Raw genomic sequence first — 20,931 nt, 5'->3', positions numbered from 1 at the left:
TCCATTTCCTGGCTGAGCACCAAACCATGGCGCTCACACCAATCACAACGCTGTATTGCAGCATTGTGTTTGGCTCAGGGAGACTGGATGTGCTTCCTGGTTATGTTGTTCCAGGATGCGGAGGAGAGACGACATGGGAGAGACGAAGTGACAAGATGCGTATTTTAGTTTTTTTGTTTTTTCTTACTCTCCCCTTACTCCTCACCCAGATCCTTGCCGGCCGCCTCTGCCCATTCCCCAAACCTGATACCTATAGCAGGAATAACCCCATTGCCACAAGGAGCCACAGATTGAAATCAACAGGTCTAGGGATTTAACATCTTGTTTTGAACTATTGTGTACCTAACATTGTTTGAGAAAGTGAAGTAATGATTAGTGCATAGAAGTGCATCAATGAGTGTAAACTATGGATAGCCCCCAAAAGTTAGATTTTCAACTGAATATGACAACAACACACGGAAATTGTAAGACGTGTATATATTTCTGTACAACAACAAAGATGATGTATATTCCTGATGTGTGTATACACTGCGTTGACCTTGTGACACTGCTGGCAAACTTAAAGCTGTTAAAAAAGTAATCTGCACCATGGATATGTGTACTCCCCTGGCGCTCTAAAACCTTAATGTAAAGTATATAAAAAATAAGCAATACATAATAACCCTTTATGTGAGAAATAAATAATGTAACAGTAGTTTATAGTATATGCATTTGGATGTGCCATGTTCTTCAATGCATCATAGCTCCTCAGTTTACAAACCTTATATTTTTCTTGGGATTTTATTCATGGTTACACTTGATTGCAAACAGTCATATGTTGCTATTCTGGGTGGATGAGTGGGAATTCAGCAAGGGGCACTAGATCGGTTACACCCTGGAAATAAAATGCTACTCTTTCGTTTAATCCTCAAGACATCTTTATTGGCAGATATTTTCATATGAAGTATAATTTAACCCCCAATCCCTCGAATTCATAGTTTTATAAATCACTCCCAAATTCAGTACTCCATCATGTGCTCTTACCTAATCCATACACCAGGTTTACCCATTACTGTTGGGATCAGCAAAAACAAGTGCTGCTTCAGAGGGTAGAATGACCCTTCAGCTTTTAAGGTAAAGATAGTTTGTCTAGTTAGAATTAGGGAATTTCAGACATTGGTTACTAGTGTTTGCTTGTGTGTAATGCAGGTGTGAAAGAATTGTTGCAAAAATCTTGGTCACATTTTAGAGCTATATTACTGCTGCAGAGATATCACAGTGAAGCGGTCCATGCAGTAGCATCTGTTTTATATATAGTGGCAAGCTTTTGATCACTGAAGATTGCCGGTAAACCCACGAAAACTCCTTCCCAAGTCCAAACACTCCCTTGTCCAGAATTGCACTGTAAAGTAATTGGACAAATCTCTCTCCTTAAGACTCTATAATGAGTTTAGGCTATTTAGTGGACCAGCTGCAATCTAACAACAGTGCTTTCAATATGGCCAAAGTTGGCGCAGGGACAGACCATCCTTAATTCTTAAGCACAGCTGGAGCAGCCTAGTACTAAGATCCTGTGTGATCTTACCAGCAAAAGAAGTTAGCATGGCCTTTTGTGTGTAAGAATGTCTTGTGTGAAACTAACCTGGCTATATTTTAAACCACAGAGAAATCATTGTGATGAATTCTCTTGACCCTGGAACACTCTGCTGCCACAAACAGTTCATAGGCTCTGATTACAAGTTCAGGGATAATTTCAGTCCCTGTGAAAAGTTGATTTTGCACTGGAATCAGAATACCCACACACACACGCACACACACACACAATCACCCATATATATATACATTTATATATGTGTATGTGTGTGTATATATACATATATCTATAAATATATATATATATATATTTATATGTATGTAGATATATATGTTAATTGAAAATCCGAAAGTTTACAGGGACATTATAGTTAGGAAATACAATTTAAAAAGCCTTAGATATTCACTGAAAAAAGCAAAGGTTACAGGGATGTTATAGATAGGCTAAATTTCACTTGCACAAAACCATTGAAATATAGCAGTTACAGCAGGTATAGTTACCTGAGCAAACTATAACTTATGCGCCTGCAATACACTGCTTATGATCTCACATATTACATCACTCATGACATAGTCAGTGGCGTCACTCATGACATCACTGATGACATCATCCAGTGAGTGTTAGTGTTTCATAAATGTTCATGAGACTTAAAGATGTATGCTATGCTACTGCATAAGTTAAATTATTATTGTTTCATTTCTGTACTAGCAATTAACCATACTATTTTTAATATTATTAATATAAGGGCTGTAGAAGGGAGGCAGTGGGTGTGTTAGTGGATGTACGGGTGAGTGAGTAGCTGTTTGGGTAAATGAGTGGGTGTGTGAGTGCCTGTATTGGTGACTGAGTGTGTCTGTGAGCTGATGTATGGGTCAGTGAGTAGATATGCGAGTGCAGTATGGATCTGTCAGTGGGTTAGTGAATAGTTGTACAAGTCGGTGACTGGGTGTGTGAGTGGCTGCATGTGAGTGGGTGTGTGAGTGTAGTAGTGGGTATGTGAGTGAGTGTGTCTGTGGGTATGTGAGTGGATGTGTGAGTGCCTATGATGGTCTGTGAGTACCTGTGTGGGACTGCAAGTGGGTGTGAGTGTCTGCATGGGTCTGTAAGTATGTCTGGGGGTATCTGTGTGAGTGGGTGTGTGATTAGATGTATGGGTAAATGAGTGTCTGTGTGAGTCACTATATAGGTGAGGGAATTTGTGTGGGAGTGGCTCTATGGATGTGTGAGACAATTTGTGAACATTTTGATGGGTGTGTAAGTGGGTGTTTGAGCGGTTGTGTATGAGTGTGAGTGGATGTGTGAATGCATCTGCGGATGATGTCAACTAATGAGTGTGTTTTGTAAAGGTTTTGGAGACTTAAATATATATAGTAAGCTACGTCCTAAGTTCAATTACTATCCTTTTTGTACTAATAATAAGTTATACTGTTTATAATAAATGTCATCTGATTCCCATAATGCCTGTCTGTATCAGTGTGGGAGTGAGAGTCAGAGTGGCTGTATGGGTGTGGGAGTTGGTGTGCTGGTTGCATTTTGAGTGGGTGAGTGGCTGTGTGACTGGCTGTATGAGTGGGTGAGTGTGTCAGTGAATATGTGTGTGAGTGGCTGTATTGGTGACTGAGTGGCTGTATGGGTGAGTGTGTGTGAGTTTCTGTATAGGTGACTGAGTGGGTGCCTGAGTACTTATACTGATGTGTGAGTGGGTATGCAAGTAGTTTTAGGGAGGGGTGAAAAGATGTTTGAGTGGCTGATTGGGTGAGTGAATACCTCTGTTAGTAGCTGTATGGGTGAGTGAGTGGCTGTTTGAGTGGCTTTATGAGTGAGTGACTGGGTGTGTAACAGTACTTGTATTAGTCTGTGAATGGGTATGTGATTGGTTGTGAAGGTGTGTGAGTGAGTGTATTAGAGGCTGTATGAGTAGGCGTGTGATTGATTCTGTGGATAATGTCATCAGTGATGTCATTGTAGATATCATCAGTGATGCCACTGATCATGTCATAAGTGGTGCAATATGTGGGGTAGTGTGGAGTACATTGCAGGGTGAAAATTATAGTTAGCTCAGGTAACTCTAACTGCTGAATTTCAATGGTTTGTACGAGTGAAATTTGAGCCTACCTATAACGTCCCTGTAACCTTTGTTTTTTTTAGTGGATTTCAAGTTTTCTAAGGATTTGTTTTATAACTAAAACATTCCTGTAACAATGGGCTTTTTAGTGAATTTCTCAGGCTTTTTTTATTTCCTGAGTGTAAGTTCGAACCTTTGAGAGTGGGTGTGATATTGTGGCTCTATAGGCATGTGTATGCAGTGACTGTGTAAGTGCATGTATGGTTGGGAGAGTGGTAATTTGCTGTATAGGTATTTGCGTGGTTGTGTAAGTGGCAGCATAGTTCTGTTATTCGATGGATTAGTGCTTTTATATATGACCTGGGTTATTAATGTCTGAATGTATGAGTAATATTGTGTGCACCAAAGCTTTCTAATATTTCTGATATATGTCATCTTAGTGGCTTTGTGAATGTCTGTATAAGTGTGTGAGAGAGTGTCTATCTGGGTGCATGGGCTTGAGAGTGGGTGTGTGAGAGGCTGTCTTGATGTGTTGTTGGGTATGTCAGTAGCTCTTTGGGTAGCTGAGTAGCATTGTGAATGCCTCTATGTGTGAGTGAATGGGTGTGTGAGAAGCTGTATGGGCTTGACTTACTGGCTGTGTAGCAGGCTACATAGGAATGTGAGTGGGTGTATGGGCAAGTTAGTGGCTGTCTGGGTGAGGGAATGGGTGTGGGTGTGAAAGTGCATATAAGGGTGAGTGAGTAGCAGTTTAAGTGTGTATATACCTGAGTAGGTGTGAGTGGCTGTAGTGGAGAGTGAGCATGTATGTGAGTGGCTATAAGGGTGAGTGAGTGGGTGTATGAGTGGTTGTATGCATGTATGAATGGGTATATTTTTTAATTTCCTGAGTGTTAGTTTGAACATTTGAGAGTGGGTGTGTTAGTGGCTATATAGGTCTGTGAGTGCATGTGTGAGCAATCTGTGCGTGTGTGTTAGTGACTGTGTAAGTGTCTGCATGGGTATCAAAGTGGTAATTTTCAGTATGGGTCTTTGAATGTGTGTTTAAATGGCTGTATGTGAATCCGTATTTGCAAAGCACAAACTACTCATCCTTATGGGTCTCAAGTGAACTATTGCCCAGAGTCACATGGTGCTGAGCTGAGCTGCCCCTGGAGCCAGGGATCGAAACATGAACCCTGTGCTCCCAAGTCAGCTTCCCTAGCCGCTGCACCACACCTCTCCACACGGGGCTGTATGGCACCGCTATTGGGTGTATTAGTGGTTTTGCATCTGTCACTTGGTGTGTTAGCATCTATTTAGGTATATGTGTATGTTTGTGTGCACCAAAGCTTTATCTTCTTTACACTGCAGCTATCATTACCAAAATATGTCAGTGATAGTGTATAACTGTGAAGTGAATTTTTTAAATGGCAACACTTTACACAGTGACATGATGCTGAACGTAGTGCTGCATGATATTTTGTGGCCTATGTGATAATATGGTAATTTGTCTTACATTGGGGGTATTCTTTAACTAATGTTATTTTATAGAAAAGACACATTTACTTGTACATGCCTGTACATTAAGTCTACCTTTGTGATAATGTTAAAAGAGACCCTTGTACTGTTCAATCACATTGAAAAGGTTTTGTTGGATGTTCAGAGTCCATTTATTAGATTCAATACCAGTTACTGCACTTAAGTATACTGGTGTTGCCTAAGGGTGGGCGCAGTGCTCCGCTCTGCCCGCGGAGTGTGCGTAGTGCTGCCTACTTCGTGCTTCGCAAAGTAGGCGTAGCAGGCAGACTACGCACACGCCACGGCGGAGCAGTGTTGCCCGCCACCTGCCTCCCTCCCGCCCTCATTTTAAAATTACTTAGAAAGTTCAAAATAAAGAAAATTACTTACCTGAGCTGCCGCGTCCCGGGGCTCCATCTTCCTGATTCCTCGCTAGCTTCTTCCTCACAAATGCGCATGCCCGGGCGCCCGGCCGTGCGCATTTGTGAGGAAGAAGCTAGCGAGGAATCAGGAAGATGGAGCCCCGGGACGCGGCAGCTCTGGTAAGTAATTTTCTTTATTTTTAACTTTCTAAGTAATTTTAAAATGAGGGCAGGAGGCAAGCGGGCGGCGCGTAGTGGGGCTACACGGAGTGTGCAGGTGCGCGTAGATTTGGGCACACACCGTGATGCTCCACGTAGCCCCACTACGCCCACTACGCCCAGGGTTAGTGTTGCCTCAAGAATGGTACAAACACACTTGACAGGGGTGGCAGGTTAGGAATACTGGTGCAGGAGGGTTGTTCATTGTATCATAAACTCCATAAATATCTTCCTTATACCTATATTCCCCTGACTACTCTGATCATGCTGTGGGCTTTCTCGTGAATCGGGCTGCCACGCAGAAGTGGAAAAACAAGAGTAACTTCCTGAGAGGCTGCTGCCAGTTCTCACACTAATACTGTCTGGGGTTCTAACCTGCCCTGTGTTCAGTTTTGAATTCAGTTCTGGAGACAGTCTTCTCTCATGAGGGCCGTCTCCTGGTGTTTGTCAATGTTTTTTGGAAAAAACGTTTTGGGAGCCACAATCCTGTTCTGACCCTTTCCGGCATGTATTTCTGGTACTGCCCGAGAGACGCAGCTCCTGCGTGTTTTTGTTATAGGACTTGAACATATAGATAGAAAGTTCAAAGGTATTGTTTAATAATAAAGTATTAAAAGTTGTATTATTGTTGAGAAAAACATGTTAAAGTTCATTTAAATACATTTCCAGAATTCACAATGGCATTGCAACATCATTGCCACACATCACGGATCCCATGTGACACAGGAACAAATGGATTTAATAGGTAGAAACACCTTTCAATGATTAATAGAGGGGGAACAACCTTTACAACGCAACTTTTACAACGCACTACCGTTACAACGAAACTGTTACAACGCGAGTGCATTGACAACGCAGGACATTACAACGCAAGTCTTTACATCTACTTGCACTAGATGGCGTGCTAACATTAAAAATAGTGTAGTTTACTATCCCAACACCTTCCCTACTGTTACGTGGACTGGAGTTGGAATAGTAAATTACACTTTTTTAATGTTAGCACGCCATCTAGTGCAAGTCGATGTAAAGACTTGCGTTGTAATGTCCTGCGTTGTCAATGCGCTCACGTTGTAAAACTTTCGTTGTAACAGCATGCGTTGTAACAGCATGCGTTGTAACGTCATACATCCTTAATAGAGGGAGCTCCCACTCCTTTTCTCCATCTTTTAGGAGTGCCTGTGATTTTTTCACACTTCTGTATTACCACTGATAATTTTGTTTTTACTTAGTTTTTTTACTTTGTTTTTTTTAAGACAAAGATGACATCTGCTCCGCAAGACCACCTAGAGGAACATAGCATCTCCTTACTGGAGGAGGAGGAAGTAAGGCCAAAGAAAGAAAGCACTGTGCAGTAATTCTTATCAATACCATCAGAGGAAAAAAAGTTACTGCCAAAAAAAGTAAACTGCAATATTTGCAAGAAGACCCTCTCCAGAGGAACAGACAAGAAGTACTCATGCAGTACTTCTATTGTGATGAAGCATCTCAGGACCATATATTCAAACCATCTGGCATGAGCAGAGACAGAAAGAAAGATGAGACAGCAAGTAATATCTGCTGGAGCTGAACCACAAGCAAGCACCTCATCAGCTGTTCAAGAAATTCTGGTCATTGCAATAACTGTGCCAGAATTTGCAAATGTGAGTAAATGTCGTCCAAAATGCAAAGAAGTAACATAGGTGAGCAATAAATCCCTGCTCTAGTTCAGATCATCAACACACACATGTGTTAGTTTTTTTTTGCCATTATAGCACTTGTTGAATGTTAGTGCATTTTGTTGAACAGCACTATGTTTTCCAGTGTCCTGTGAAGAAACAAAAAAACACAAAAAACGCTCAAAATTGATAGAAAATACAAACAAACACTAAAAACATTAGAAAAAATTGGTTCTTCTCCGAACCACACATTCCAGTTTAGGAAAGAAAAATTATATGTAAAATGTATGTTTGTAACAGTGTGAATACGTCTTGTTATGATTATTGGTGTGTTACTGAGTGTATATATGGATGTGTTAGTGAGTCAATGTGCACGTGCATGCATGTGGTAATGGCTGTATGGGTGAGTGACTGGGTGAGTTAGTGCATTTATGAGTAAGTGTAATGGTGTGTCAGTAGAGTATGAGTGGGAGTGGGTGTCTCAGTGGTTATATGGGTGTGTAAATGGGTTCATGATTGCTGCATGGGTGAATTAGAGAGTACGTGAGTAGGGTATGGGTGAGTGAGTAGGTGAGTATGTATCGATAAGGGTGATTTAGTGGCCGTGTCAGTGATTGTATGGGTAAGTATGTGGGTGCAGGAGTGGCTGTATGGGTCCTAGAGTGTGTGTGTGTGAGTGGTTGTATGAGTTAGTATCTGTAAGGGTAAGCAAAAGGGTATGTTAGTTGTTATATGAGTGAGTGAGTGCATTAGTGGTGTATGGGTGAGTAAGTGAGTATGTGTATGTGGCTGTTTAAGTGGATGTGTTTGTAGCTGTATGTGTTAGTGCTTGGGTGTGTCAGTGCTGACATGGGAGAGTGACTGGGTGTGTTAGTCAGTATATAGGTGAGTGAGCGGATGAATGACTGACTGCATGAGTGAGTCAGCTGGTGCATGTCTGTATGAGTGAGTGAATGGGTGTATGAGTGGCTGTATGGGTAAGTAACTGCATATGTTTCTAGCTGTTTGAGTGAGTGACTGGGTATGTGAATGGGAAAGTGAGTTTATGTATTAGTGGAAGTATGGATAAGTATCTTTATGTGTTATTGACTATGTTGGTGAGTGAGTGGATGTGTGAGTGGCTGAATAGGTGAGTAGCTGGGTATATGAGTGGCTCTATCAGTGCATGGCTGTATGTCTCAGTGGCTCAATTAGACTCTACCATGGTGTATATCTTGCCAATGTTAGTTTGTGGAACTACACAGAAAGAAGTAATTAGGAAATTACTTTACTCCAATAGATGGTGTCATTTTAAAACCTAAAGAAGATAAATATAAGTTAGTATTACTTTTTGCACAATTATGTGTTAATTTTTAGTTTTTGCAATGCTTAAGTTCATACTTTGAATAAAATAGTAGTCATTTTTTATTCAATAGTAATGGAGTTTCTTTTCCATTTTTCACTGTTCTCAGCTTTTGTACTTATACATCATAATCGATGTACTGGTTAAAGATTCATTCTTCAACAGTAGGAACAAACAATCACAAACATTATTTAAAAAAATAGCCTATTCACATTTCAGCACCTGCTCTTTTCTTTTTCTAAACTTAGTGTTGTTGCTTTTTATAGAATTTGCAAAGAAAATGGCATCTGATGGCAGGAAGGATCAGTTGCCACACCACAGCAAAGGGTAATCAATTGCATAGGAGTATTTCACCATCCTCTCCTGGCAACAGAAACTGATGGCAAAACATATCAAGTGCTCTTTTTGCGTGAAGACCCGCTCCACGAGTATGTTAAATAAATATTTTTGTGGGGTTACGAGTATGTTGACACATCTAAAGACTTATCACTCCAAACACTGTTGAAAAAGAAAAATAATAGAAATATAAGTTAGTATTACACTTACAAAATTCCCAAAACATAATTCTACACATTACTTATGCTGAAACAGTATATCACATTATAGTAAAACATATAATTTTCCCTTTTTTACTGTTCTCAGCTTTCATACTTGTACACCATAAATGATGCACTGTATGAAGATTCATCCATGAACAGAGAAAAAACAATCACACAGATTGTAGAAAAAAACTGCTCAGTATATCACTATAAATAAGTGACTCTATCCATTGCACTTACTACAATTTGTTAATCAGTTGTTTTACCTGCATTACTTCACTAATCTAAACCAATCTTAAAAATGATTATTATACCTGGAACATTACTAATAATTAATATAAACCACACTTGAATTTTGCAGATACCTTTGAAAAATTCACCTCTGGTAGGCCGCATGATGGCTGATGATCCATGTAAAACAAATACCGTACACCACTTCTAAAACAGTAATCTTCTTTTGAACTTTGTTTGAAGAAACCAAAGGTAAGAATTTCATAGTTTGAAAGGCAATTTTGGTTTGAAGTTAAGGTTGCTGTCATTCCAATCCGTCCATTACTTTCACTCTTTAACTAGACAATGTAGAGTCCAGATGTCATATTAAGTCCTTTGTGAAAGATAATGGCCAAAGTAGTATTAATTCTTCCAGTAATTGATATTTGTCCTGATTTGAAGTTTGTAATTTTGGTTTCCAAATGTAGAGTCATTTGCTCTGCATCTTTGTATCATTCAAATAGGGTATTTTCCACTTCTTTGTAGATGCAATGTAGACATAATATCTGATCTGCAATTTGGCCAGGTCATATTTGGGTTAGCCTTTTTGATCAATCTGACAATAGACACTGTTTTGGAATGCAGTAATGTTAAGTACAGAAAATGCTCAGAATGTATTTCAGTGCTAAACATAAAAGAGCAATCTTCACAGTCATTGTTCCATGTGTATTTCGTCCAAATAAGTCCATAATACTGATGTATTTCTCTTTTAAAACTCCCAGGATGACCATTATAAACTCTTGTACATCTTACTGAGTGCTCTGAGTAATTAGCACTGTTCCACTACATATAACGACTAGATCTTGAATGCCTGAAGCACAATGTTTTGCAGTGCTATCATATGTAAACGTTGCAGCAAACCACACAGTGCAGAACCTAATCTCTTTTGTTGTTTCTGTTCAATTGCATTTATAAGATGTGGTAAATAAAACAGTACATTTAGAACAACATTTGCTTAGCAGGTGACACCAGAAGTGTTTGACAACTGCTAGTGACCCCACCCCCTGTTTTTGTGCTCATGCCTGCCCACACTAGTCACAGAAGCAGCGGAGTGGAGAGGATGACAAAGAGCTATTGTTCATTCTTTAGGTCGAGTGGCCCTTGAAGCTGTCCATTCCAGCCACCCATGATACGGGCTGATATGGATATAGCACCACTGCACCATCATTTTTTTAAATGTCTACAGCACCATTACTGAGCTTGATCCACTCTCAGAGGGGGTAGATTTGTTTGTATGGCAGGGAGAGACAATTCAGGCTCAGCTGGGTGGTGCCGGGTGCTGGCTGTTTGCACTGCAGTTTGAGGACCGCAATTGGTCATAAGGGAGCAACTCTGGCCTAGTGAATGGTCACTGTGGGGGGGGGCATCAGCCCTTAAAGGAGTGTCAAGGAGGCTTCAGATGCCCAAAAACTATAGACTAGAGACTTTCACAGCTTAAGCTCCAGCTCCACTTCCATCTCCAGTGTGTCCTAGCCCCAGTTACCATCTGCATGTCTGCTTTTACATACTTCAAACTGCAACCACAGCTTTTCCTTCTTGTGGGGGTGGTGGTGATGGAAAAAAGACTCACCAACGCGAAGCCCCCCACACAAGCAGAGGTATCCTTCAGCCTTTGCGTGATATATCTTGCATATAACAAACAGGTTTATTCACCTTTTTACTCTATTTGCATCATGCCTAAGCCTCAAAAGGGAAAATGCAAGACTAGCACCAATACAAATGCCCGGACCGTGATAGTGCCTCCAAACACAACCATGGGTGCTGTTTTGGTGTGTGAAGTTGGTATTATTAGTAAAGAAATTGAGCTGGCAGAGCACACACTTTCTAAATCCTCCAAAACATCATCCCCGCCAGACTTGCTTGGAATTTGGGTGTCTATCCCACCAAATGTAGGCGAGGACTTAAGAATCCTACCCGCATTCACAGTCACACAGGATATACATCAGGAAGGACGATCATAAAATCTGCCCAAACTGGAGATCCCTGTTTCACCCTGGGCCCTAGACCACCCCATTTCCTTGGAGCCAGAAATCATGGTGGTCACACCACCACCAATCAACCAAAATATGTCTGGCAAGAGAAAGAGGCAGGAGTCCGCTTTAAATCCAAGGCTAAACCCAATCCTGGAGCGTCTTGATAGTATTGAGCTAGAGCTCAAGAAAAATAATCGACGGGCCACCCCACACTTCGACTCTCACCCCGTTCTCATACCAAGATTAGTGCAATCAGTCCAGGGAGAAGGGTCAGAGGTTAAACTGGGTAACCAAAGCAGCTCTGCACCTTTGTCAGCTCAAAACTCCATTCCACATAATTATACACAGCTACATGTCAGGGGAGGAGACTCGGAGGTCAATAACAAAGACCAAATGGGCTCAGATGGCTCTAAACAACATAAACCTCTAATAAACAAAGTTTTAATTCCACATAGGGAAAGTGGTGCACAGTCCACTCAGAAAGAATCATCTGGTAAGGGGCCAAGTACAGTGAATGAGAAGTTTTGTAATGAGACAAATGCCCACTATATATCTTCATGTTAGAAAATGTTCTTACTTTGGCACATCCTCACATGAAAATATACACTTCTCTTTTGAATAAATTGTTGCATTGACTACAAAGCATTTCGGATGGGACAAGTGACTGCTTCAAAAACATTATCTTGATGGATTACAAGCCAAGAGTTCACAGGGGGGCTGTATATTTATCAACTTTAATAGACCAAGCTTAGTCAGGTCCCTATTACATTTACTCAGTCAAACTCCAACTTCTCCGGAAGCTATCCGAGCACTGCCATAGGGCTTTTTTTACTCTTCAACGGCTCCTGGATTACTAACATACAGCCACAGTAACATCACTCACCTGGGAACATGAAATGATACAACTGCAAGCTATCATTTAAACCACCTCCTCTCTCTCTCTAATAGGTTTACCCCTCTGGTCTCGCTTGTTGTGTAGTTACTACAAATCTATATAGGATCTGCATGTTTAGGCATCATAAACTAAGGGACTGGTGTCCAGAATGATTCCAGACACCCCCAAAGACCATGTTAGTCTGTAGACCAGCTAGATCACAGCGCCACTATGAGCCCCCCCAATCTTAACAAGGAGAGAATAGTGCTGGTAACTATCAAACACGACAACCCTGACCCCTCAGGGATCATGGAAACAGTACAATACTTTTTGCTCAGTCACTCATGGTCACTTTGTCTCAGAGAGATGCACAGACCAAACAGTGGGGACGTTTTCAATAAGTATTTATTGAACCAGCGTAATTCTAGTATAAAATACTTGTGCTAAGACAAAAATAGATATAGATGATTACAAACACCAACAGAGTAAATAAAAGGTAGAATTCTACTGCGGACAGTGAATATATGCAGGCATATAGATACTTGGCAGTCATAATACGTACTCCTACGATGCAAACCCCAACTAGATGTACCTATGTGTACCTAGCATGTATGTAGGTGTATAGCCAAGAATCCCCCTAGGAAAGAGCCAACCCCATTACCTGATGTGAGAGAGCGAAGGACCCCATCTTAGTCTCGAGTTGGACACCCCACAAAGGTTGTCAGACTACTGTGTGCTGGAGTGTCTGCTTTCAGGGACTGTAGCATCTCATGTCAGTGTGTCTGCATCAAAGCTTTTTCTCCTCTGGTTTGCCCAGCGAAGATGTGGAACTTATATACCCAAAAGGTACCCTCAGGGGTTCTACCTAGATATGTCATGGTAGATTGGGCATTGCGGCTAAGGATGACGATAGCGGTGAACCCCTATACAGAGTTATTATGCAGAAGATGGTAATCCTGCAGTGATACTAAGAATCCTCATACATAATAAATTAGGCTAGTTGTGGGAGAAAACCACACAACATTTATTCAGCACCTAACTAGGTAAAAGGTCGGTGCCAGAACTGTTATATAGTGCAAGGTAGGACTAATGTAGGTAAATGGTTGTGCAACTACCTAGGCCTATATTGGGGTACATTAGGGGCTCATAACACCCACTCTTCATCCAAATGGACAACAAAACTAACAAATGCTAAAATATGCCTGCTTTAAAACCATAAAAACATATCTAAAATATGACTAAAAAACATTTTCGACGAGTCCTCTAAATAGTCAATATACTGTTAGACCAACTGAGCACGCTGAAAGCCACAGTGCTCAGTGAGAGCAAACGAGGAAATAATAAAAACAAAAATGATGTTTCAAATTCCATTTTAGGTTGTTTTAGAAAAGAGGCCGAATGCCTCCCAGCACACGGAGAGCCAAATGTTTATGTGTCCTGTGTGGGGGACTCAACATCACTGCTGCTTGCTTTCGCAGATGACTGTCCCTGTAACACCTCTTGGATCAGATCAATGGAGCAAAGGTGATCTTCCCCAGTTCCCATGCTGGAGCAGAGTTTTCTGTTGAAAATTTATCGAGTTTTAAGCTCCAGTTTCGTTTATATGTTTTGACTAAAATTATTAATTTAAAATCATTAATTCATAGTTTGTTTTGTTGAAGTCGGACTAACCAACATTACTAATGAGAGAAAACTACACGTGGGAATGTATATATGTTGCTTAATAATAATGTGCGGTTTTAATTAAATGAATGTTGCAAAGTGCTATTTGTTTAAAGCACAAAACGCTTTTGAAATAACGTGTACTAATGCTTTATTGTGTTGCAAGAGGCTAGATAATTACATACACATAAGGGTATTAGTGGGGATTAACACTGTTTTATCATTATGCTGTGGTAACGTTGCTTTGTGTCTCTTTTAATTAAGATGTTCTGTTTTGGCCTAAACAAGATGGCTGCCATTTACAGCCTGCGCTTGAGTGAATGAATTTTGATGGGAGGCCTTGCTGAATATGGTCGAGAGTCACCTGACCACAGCCTTTGCTTGGTTAGAAAATCTTCCGTGAGGACAGCAGCTCTGGGAACGATTCCAGCTGGCCTTGGACAAGGATAAAGCACAATGAACATTGTCCAGTCTGCGGTGACTTTGCTAAGATATCAAGGAAGAACATTTACGAAAGTAACATTTGCAAACTCGAGTTTCCTTCTTCCGTCTTTTTATTTTTGTGATTTTTCCTGAGCGGAGGTTTTCTAAATGTAACTGAGAGACTTCCTTTCCTGCTCGCTCTGCTCAGTGGCTCAACGGAAATCTAATTTTTGTTTGTAACTTTCGTTCGCAACATTCCCTATAAATATGTTAGACTAGAGAGGGTCCATGTTCGTTCGTTCATTCATTCTTTCCTGGTGATCATCGCGTTTGGATGTTACCCATGCTAAGGACGGCAACTCGAGAGACTTTACCGAGAGACCTGTCCTGACCCTTTTAGCTAGAATAGGTAACTATGAGAATGACAATATTGCTAATGATTGACTTTTCATTTGAATTAATTTAGGTAAACAAGCATTGTTTGAATTTCAGTGTCGAGTGTTTATTCTTTGTCAATTATTGAGTTTCAGATGTATTTCCTATGTTTAAAATCATGACTCAAGGCAATATCATTTAGGTTGCATTGACCTCATTGTAGATGCAGATTGGTTCTCCTATATTCGGTGTGGATAGAGTAATAGTGTGAATTTAGTGTGATGGGCCCTAGCGTATGAAGTGTGTTTGTGCGTGTGACTGTAGGTTTACTCTATCCGTGGAAGCAGGGAGATTTTATATGCGCCGATCTGCAGCAGTTTCCTGGTAGCAGTATGATGGTTTGATTATTGTCTTGATCAGATTAGATTGCTTGTACATTGGCTTTTGATTCATTGATTTATTGATTGATGTTGGGATATGTACTAATACTATATGTTGAAGTCGTCGTGTTGAGTTTTATATAGTGCTTCTGGAACTTGGAAGCTGGTGGCAGTTCCGTAGTAGGGCAGAGGGAAGTGTGTGAAGCTCTCGGGAAAAACGGGATTGTTGAGATTACCTGTATGTATGCAGGAAAACGTGTGACAATTGAAGTTGCGCGTCACATTGTCTGGGTTTGGAATCAGTGACATCGTCGGGTGTTACTACTGGAGATATTTCAGTATAAAAGGAGTGCGTATGGTAGCGAAGGTTATCTGTGAAACTCTGGTCATAAGTCCCAGAGATCCGTAACGTTTGCCGTTAAAGCTTATCACGGGAGGAGTAATAGGTATTTTCTGAGCTTGTCTGAAGGACTGGGCAGAGGTAAGCGCTGCTTGGTTAACGTGTGTTATAATTCTGTAGTGGGACAGACTGTTTGCTGTTCTCGGGAAAGGCAGGATTCTGTGTGCATATGCTACATTTTCTGGTGTGAAAGTGCGTGAATGTATGAGCATTTAATTGATTGTAAGACTCTTTGGAGCAGTCCTAGAGGAAACAGTTAATGGATGCATGTTAGAAGGGCAGAGTAGAGGGATGTGCTACTGTGTCAACAAGAGTAATTATTCCGTAGTGGAGCAGAGGTAAGCGCTGTTCTAGAGAAAGCGGGATTCTTGTGAAAAAGATTTCTTTTACTATTCTGTGGTTAGCGAAACAGACAATGGAGATGTTTATGTGTTGTAACTAATAGATTTTGTGGAATCTGAAACGAAGTCTACTGAAAAGGCTTTGTAAAGGAGGGGTAGACGAGTGACAGGAGAGAGGAGCAGAAGCGACTGCAGCGACTGCTGACGTCATACAGACCGCGCTCTGATTGGGTAGTGAATCAGAACAGTGCTCGCGCTAGGATTGGTGCGTTAGTGTGAGCCGCGCAGGGATTGGAAGAAGTACAGAGTGACGTAGACACTCCAGGATTGGTGTGTTGGTGTGAGTCGCGCTGTTATTGGACAAAAGATCGCAACTGCAAGGAAGGGAATAGAAAATATTGGTAAACATTACAATGTATTACCAACCGGAGGAAAAGAAGAAGAAATCCTTGTTCGGTAAAATAAAGAGGTTGTTCGACAAGGATAAGAGCATAATAACCAGAGAGGGTGAATTGCTACCTCCGACCAGAACTCCTGCATCCTTCATGGTTGCGAAATATGGGTATCATACCTGTATTTGGTTAGATAACTGGGCTAAGTATACTAAGGAAGATGGTGTCTTAGCGTTCCCGGAACATGGTTCATTTAATTTGGCCGTGTTGAGAAATTTACGGGAGAAGATGATGTGTCTAGAGCCTAGACCAAGGCCGACACAGTTCGAAGCGTTGGTGGAATGGGAAGATGAGGTGCATGAGCGAGAAAAGCAGAGGAGTGGAAATAATTATAGGTACTTTTTTGGGAGGAAATATGATCGTGAAACTCATCATGATCGCATGAGGAGATGGCGAGATGCTAGTATGTCAGAGGGATTATATCCTATGAGGACAGTTGAAGAAGCGGAAGGGAGGAAAGGTGCAGCGAAGGTGTCTGATGCAGAAGTGAGAAGATATGGAGCTAATGATTACGAGGATGAGGTCTTGGATGACATGATTTACAAGAGACCACCTCCGTATAGACCAGAACCAGAAGAGAGCACGCCAGTTGCTACTCCAATAAGAGATACTTTGTGAATTATTAAAACTGAAGTTGTGACACCTGATCTGAAAAGTGATAGCTCTTTCACGGAAAGGGAAAGAGAGAGAGAGCGAGAGAAAGAGAATCGAGGAGTCAGTGATGAGAAAACAAGAGAATTAGCCAGAACGACATCTGAACTAACTGAGAAAATTAGAGAGCTAACGAAAAATCTTGAAGCAGTGACGGTACCTGTAACTATTGGTCCGGTTGTGCCTATTTTTGATAAAGAAAGAATGGGTGAAAATGGTTTGACAGTTCCTTATGTTGGAAATGGTCTGGTTGGTACTTGCTCTTTGGAGGAATCAGGAACGAGAACGGGAGGAAATAATTTGAGACAGTCAGATACTTGTTGTGGAGGATTAGATGTACAGCCTAATTCAGGAATGAATACTGGTTGTTTGGGAGGAACGATTTTGGAACCACAGAGGATGACAGAACAAGTGAGTGCAGTGAAAAAGTCTACTGAAATAACAGCTGAGGATTTGAATGATTGGTTGAAGGTTCTTCAAAAGAAAGATAAAGATTCACAAGCAATTGATGTAGCCAGGTTGCGCATGGAATTAGAGGAGCTTATTGCAGGGACAATTCCTACAGATATACTAAAAAACCATCATGATGGGGAGTTGTTATTCATGTGTAAGAGTATCACCTGGAGGGCTAAGAGTACACATGACAGGTTAAGAACAATAGCGAGTGAACAAGGAGTTGACATGGATAAGGTGAAAGCTTTGCAGAAGTCTTACAGGATGGATTTTACAGACAAGGATATTGAGAATCTGAATGGTGCTGGTAGAACAGGGCAGATTAAGGAAATGATTGCCTTATTGCGAAAATGGGGTGATGTAGAAAAGTGGAAGGATAGATGGTACAAGAAAAGGGAAGATTCAGTGGATAGGACTTATTCAGCTTTTCCCATGAGAGAAAAAGAGAAAACAGTGGATGCTTATCCTATGAGAGAGATTCCTGGAGGTGGATATGTATATGTCCCATGGACTAGACAGGATATTTTGTCATTTACGAATGATTTCCCTCGACTGAGAGAAAAGCCCGTCGAGTGGTATAGGCAGGTAGATAGGTTTGTGAAATTGTCAAAAGTGCTGTGGATTGACCTGAATAGTCTGTTTGATATAATTGTTCCAGCAGATTTGTGGGCTGAGTGTAAAATAGTTGTAGATTGGCCTGCTAAGGAGTATCCAAGAGATCCGAAAACAGGAGCACCAGATCCAGAGGTTATGAGAAAGTATGATCAGGTTATTGTGTTCCTGAAAAATAAAGTACCACCGAAAGAGACAGACTGGGTTAAGATAGATCGAACACATCAAGAAGCAAAAGAATCAGTTCATGCTTTTTACGAAAGGCTGATACTGGCTTTTAAACAGTTTAGTGGAGATGAACACCTGGGTGACAAGGATTTGAGTCATTTTGTATACAGATTTGTATATGGCCTGAGACCTGAAATAAGTGAAAGGATACGTGAGCATACAGTGGATTGGCAGAGTAAAAAGATTGATGAAATCCTGAGACATGCAAAGTACTTCAGTGATGAGATTGAAGCCAAACAGAGAAAGCTGAAAGAAAAGGCAATGTGGGCACAGGTGAAGGTTGCTGAAAGACAAGAAGCACAGTTGGTGGAACAGGCAAATAATCCAGGAATTAGACCCAGATATGCGGGAAAAGGAAAGGGGAATTTAGAGGAGGCCAAAAAGAAGTTCCCTTGTCACAACTGTGGACAATTGGGGCATTGGAGATCCGAGTGTACCAATCCACCATTAGTGAGTAATGAGAATAAATCATTGAATCAACAGGTGCAGAACGAGGGGTGTAATCAACAGCAGCAACAACAGAAGGTTGTCAGACAGCAGAGCCAAGAACCAAAACCGCCCTTGCCGCAGAATAGAGGGTCCTAAAAGTATAACCAGGATTCAGGATTCTACAATGATGAGCAGGTAAACAAACCGAGACGTTCTAATCTGGTACAACAGTACTGGTTAAAGAATGAGGGGAGTGAGTCTGAAGGGGACTATTGACGGTGCCGAAGAGAGGAGGAAGAGTGCATACTTGGTGCAACTCTAGAAATAGACCAGGCAGGACCATTTGTAGATGGGAAAATAAATGGGGAGAGTGTTACTTTTTTGGTAGACACAGGAGCGACGAGATCAACTGTCAGGTCAGCAGATATTAGAAATCTTCCTCTCTCGGGCGAAGCAATCCAAGTAGTTGGTGTAGCTAATACACAGATTAAGACTCGTCTTACTGAACCAGTAAGGGTGAGTATAGGGACATTTTCAGACATGCACAGATTTGTTGTCTGTGACACTAGTCCAGTGAACTTATTAGGTAGGGACCTATTGTGCAAGTTGAATTGTACAATTTTTTGTACTCCAGATGGAATAGCTTTTGAGACACCAGATGAGGATGTTTTGTACCGGATGACTCTAGATAATAGAGAGAGTGAGATTGTTGGTACATATGCTGTGTTTAATCCAGATGATTTGCCTCAGGAGTTGAGACACACAGTGAAAACAGCAGTGTGGGATTTTACTGGAGAAGATGTGGGATTGATGAATAATGTAGATCCAGTGAAGATTTCAGTGAAAGAGGGGATTGTTTATCCTAATATTCCTCAATACAGATTGACACCAGAAATAATTGAGGGAATTACTCCTATAATTGACAAAATGATTCAGCAGGGTGTTTTGAGAGAAATACTGAGTAGCCCGTGTAATTCACCAATAATGGGGCTGAAGAAACCTAATGGGAAGTTCAGGATTGTACAGGATTTGAGAAAAGTTAACAAAATTGTGGTGGCATGTTGTCCCATTGTGCCAAATCCTTCAGTGATATTGTATCAGATTCCTCATGATGCTGAGTGGTACACAGTTATTGATTTGTGTCATGCTTTCTTTTCAATTCCATTGCATCATGACAGCCAGCCGATTTTTGCATTCCGGTTTGGCCAGCGTATTTTAGCATGGTGTCGTATCCCACAGGGGTATACAGAGAGTCCTTCGATATTCAATCAGTTATTGAAGAAGTCATTGGAGAGTTTGATCATGCCTGAAAGCTCAGTACTAGTGCAGTATATCGATGACTTACTTGTGGCATCGAAGACACGTGAAGCTTGTGAAGTAGATACCCTAGCTTTACTGAATCATCTGGCAGATGGAGGGTTAAAGGTATCTCCAGCCAAATTGCAATTTTGCAAGAAAGAGGTGCATTATCTTGGACACAATATTGAAAAGGGTCTGAGAAAGGTAACTGATGACAGGATCAAAATTATCAGAGGAATGAGAGCCCCAATGACCCAGAGAGAAGTGAGTATGTTTCTGGGGATGGTGGGTTATTGTCGTCAGTGGATAAGTAATTTCTCCCTGATAGCGAAGCCACTGATTAAGTTGACTAAAAGTGAGGTGAGAGACCCATTGGAACTGGATGGTGAACAAATGGCAGCATTTGAAGAGCTGAAGAGCAGAATGTGTGAAGCCCCTGCTTTGGGAATGCCAGACTATGAGAAAGAGTTTGAGTTGTACTGCAGTGAGAGAAATGGGTGTGCACTTTCAGTATTGATTCAGAAGCATGGACAACTGAGAAGGCCGATTGCGTACTTCTCATCGACACTTGACCCCGTAGCTGTGGGTTTGCCAGGTTGTCTGAAAGCAGTAGCTGCTACATGCAGAAGCTTGGAACAGAGTGAGGGTATAATAATGGGATATCTTGTAAGGGTATTCGTACCTCATGATGTGGCTATTCTTTTGACAAGAAGCAGGACTCAGTACATGTCACATAGTCGATTGACTAAATATGAGAAAATCATTTTGGGAGCATCAAATGTGACTCTTGAGAGATGTGTGAATGTGAATCCAGCGACACTTCTACCGGATGCTGAAAATGTGAATGTTGGAGA

At 41.1% G+C, this 20,931-nt stretch overlaps 1 long non-coding RNA gene across 1 annotated transcript in view; it reads left to right on the top strand.

Moving 5' to 3' along the window:
* LOC146822691 (uncharacterized) overlaps positions 1–7,388 on the top strand; it is a 179,523-nt gene extending 172,135 nt beyond the window's left edge. The window contains exon 5 of the long non-coding RNA XR_014961823.1: positions 6,973–7,388. This is a non-coding gene — a long non-coding RNA (uncharacterized LOC146822691). The remainder of the gene's footprint in view (positions 1–6,972) is intronic.
* Positions 7,389–20,931: the final 13,543 nt, after the last annotated feature.

This window comes from Triturus cristatus, chromosome 5_2 (genome assembly GCF_964204655.1).
Source record: "Triturus cristatus chromosome 5_2, aTriCri1.1, whole genome shotgun sequence".
Lineage (NCBI taxonomy): Eukaryota > Metazoa > Chordata > Amphibia > Caudata > Salamandridae > Triturus > Triturus cristatus.
The sequence above is the reverse complement of the archived record's forward strand: the minus strand, read 5'-3'. Positions and strand labels throughout refer to the sequence as shown.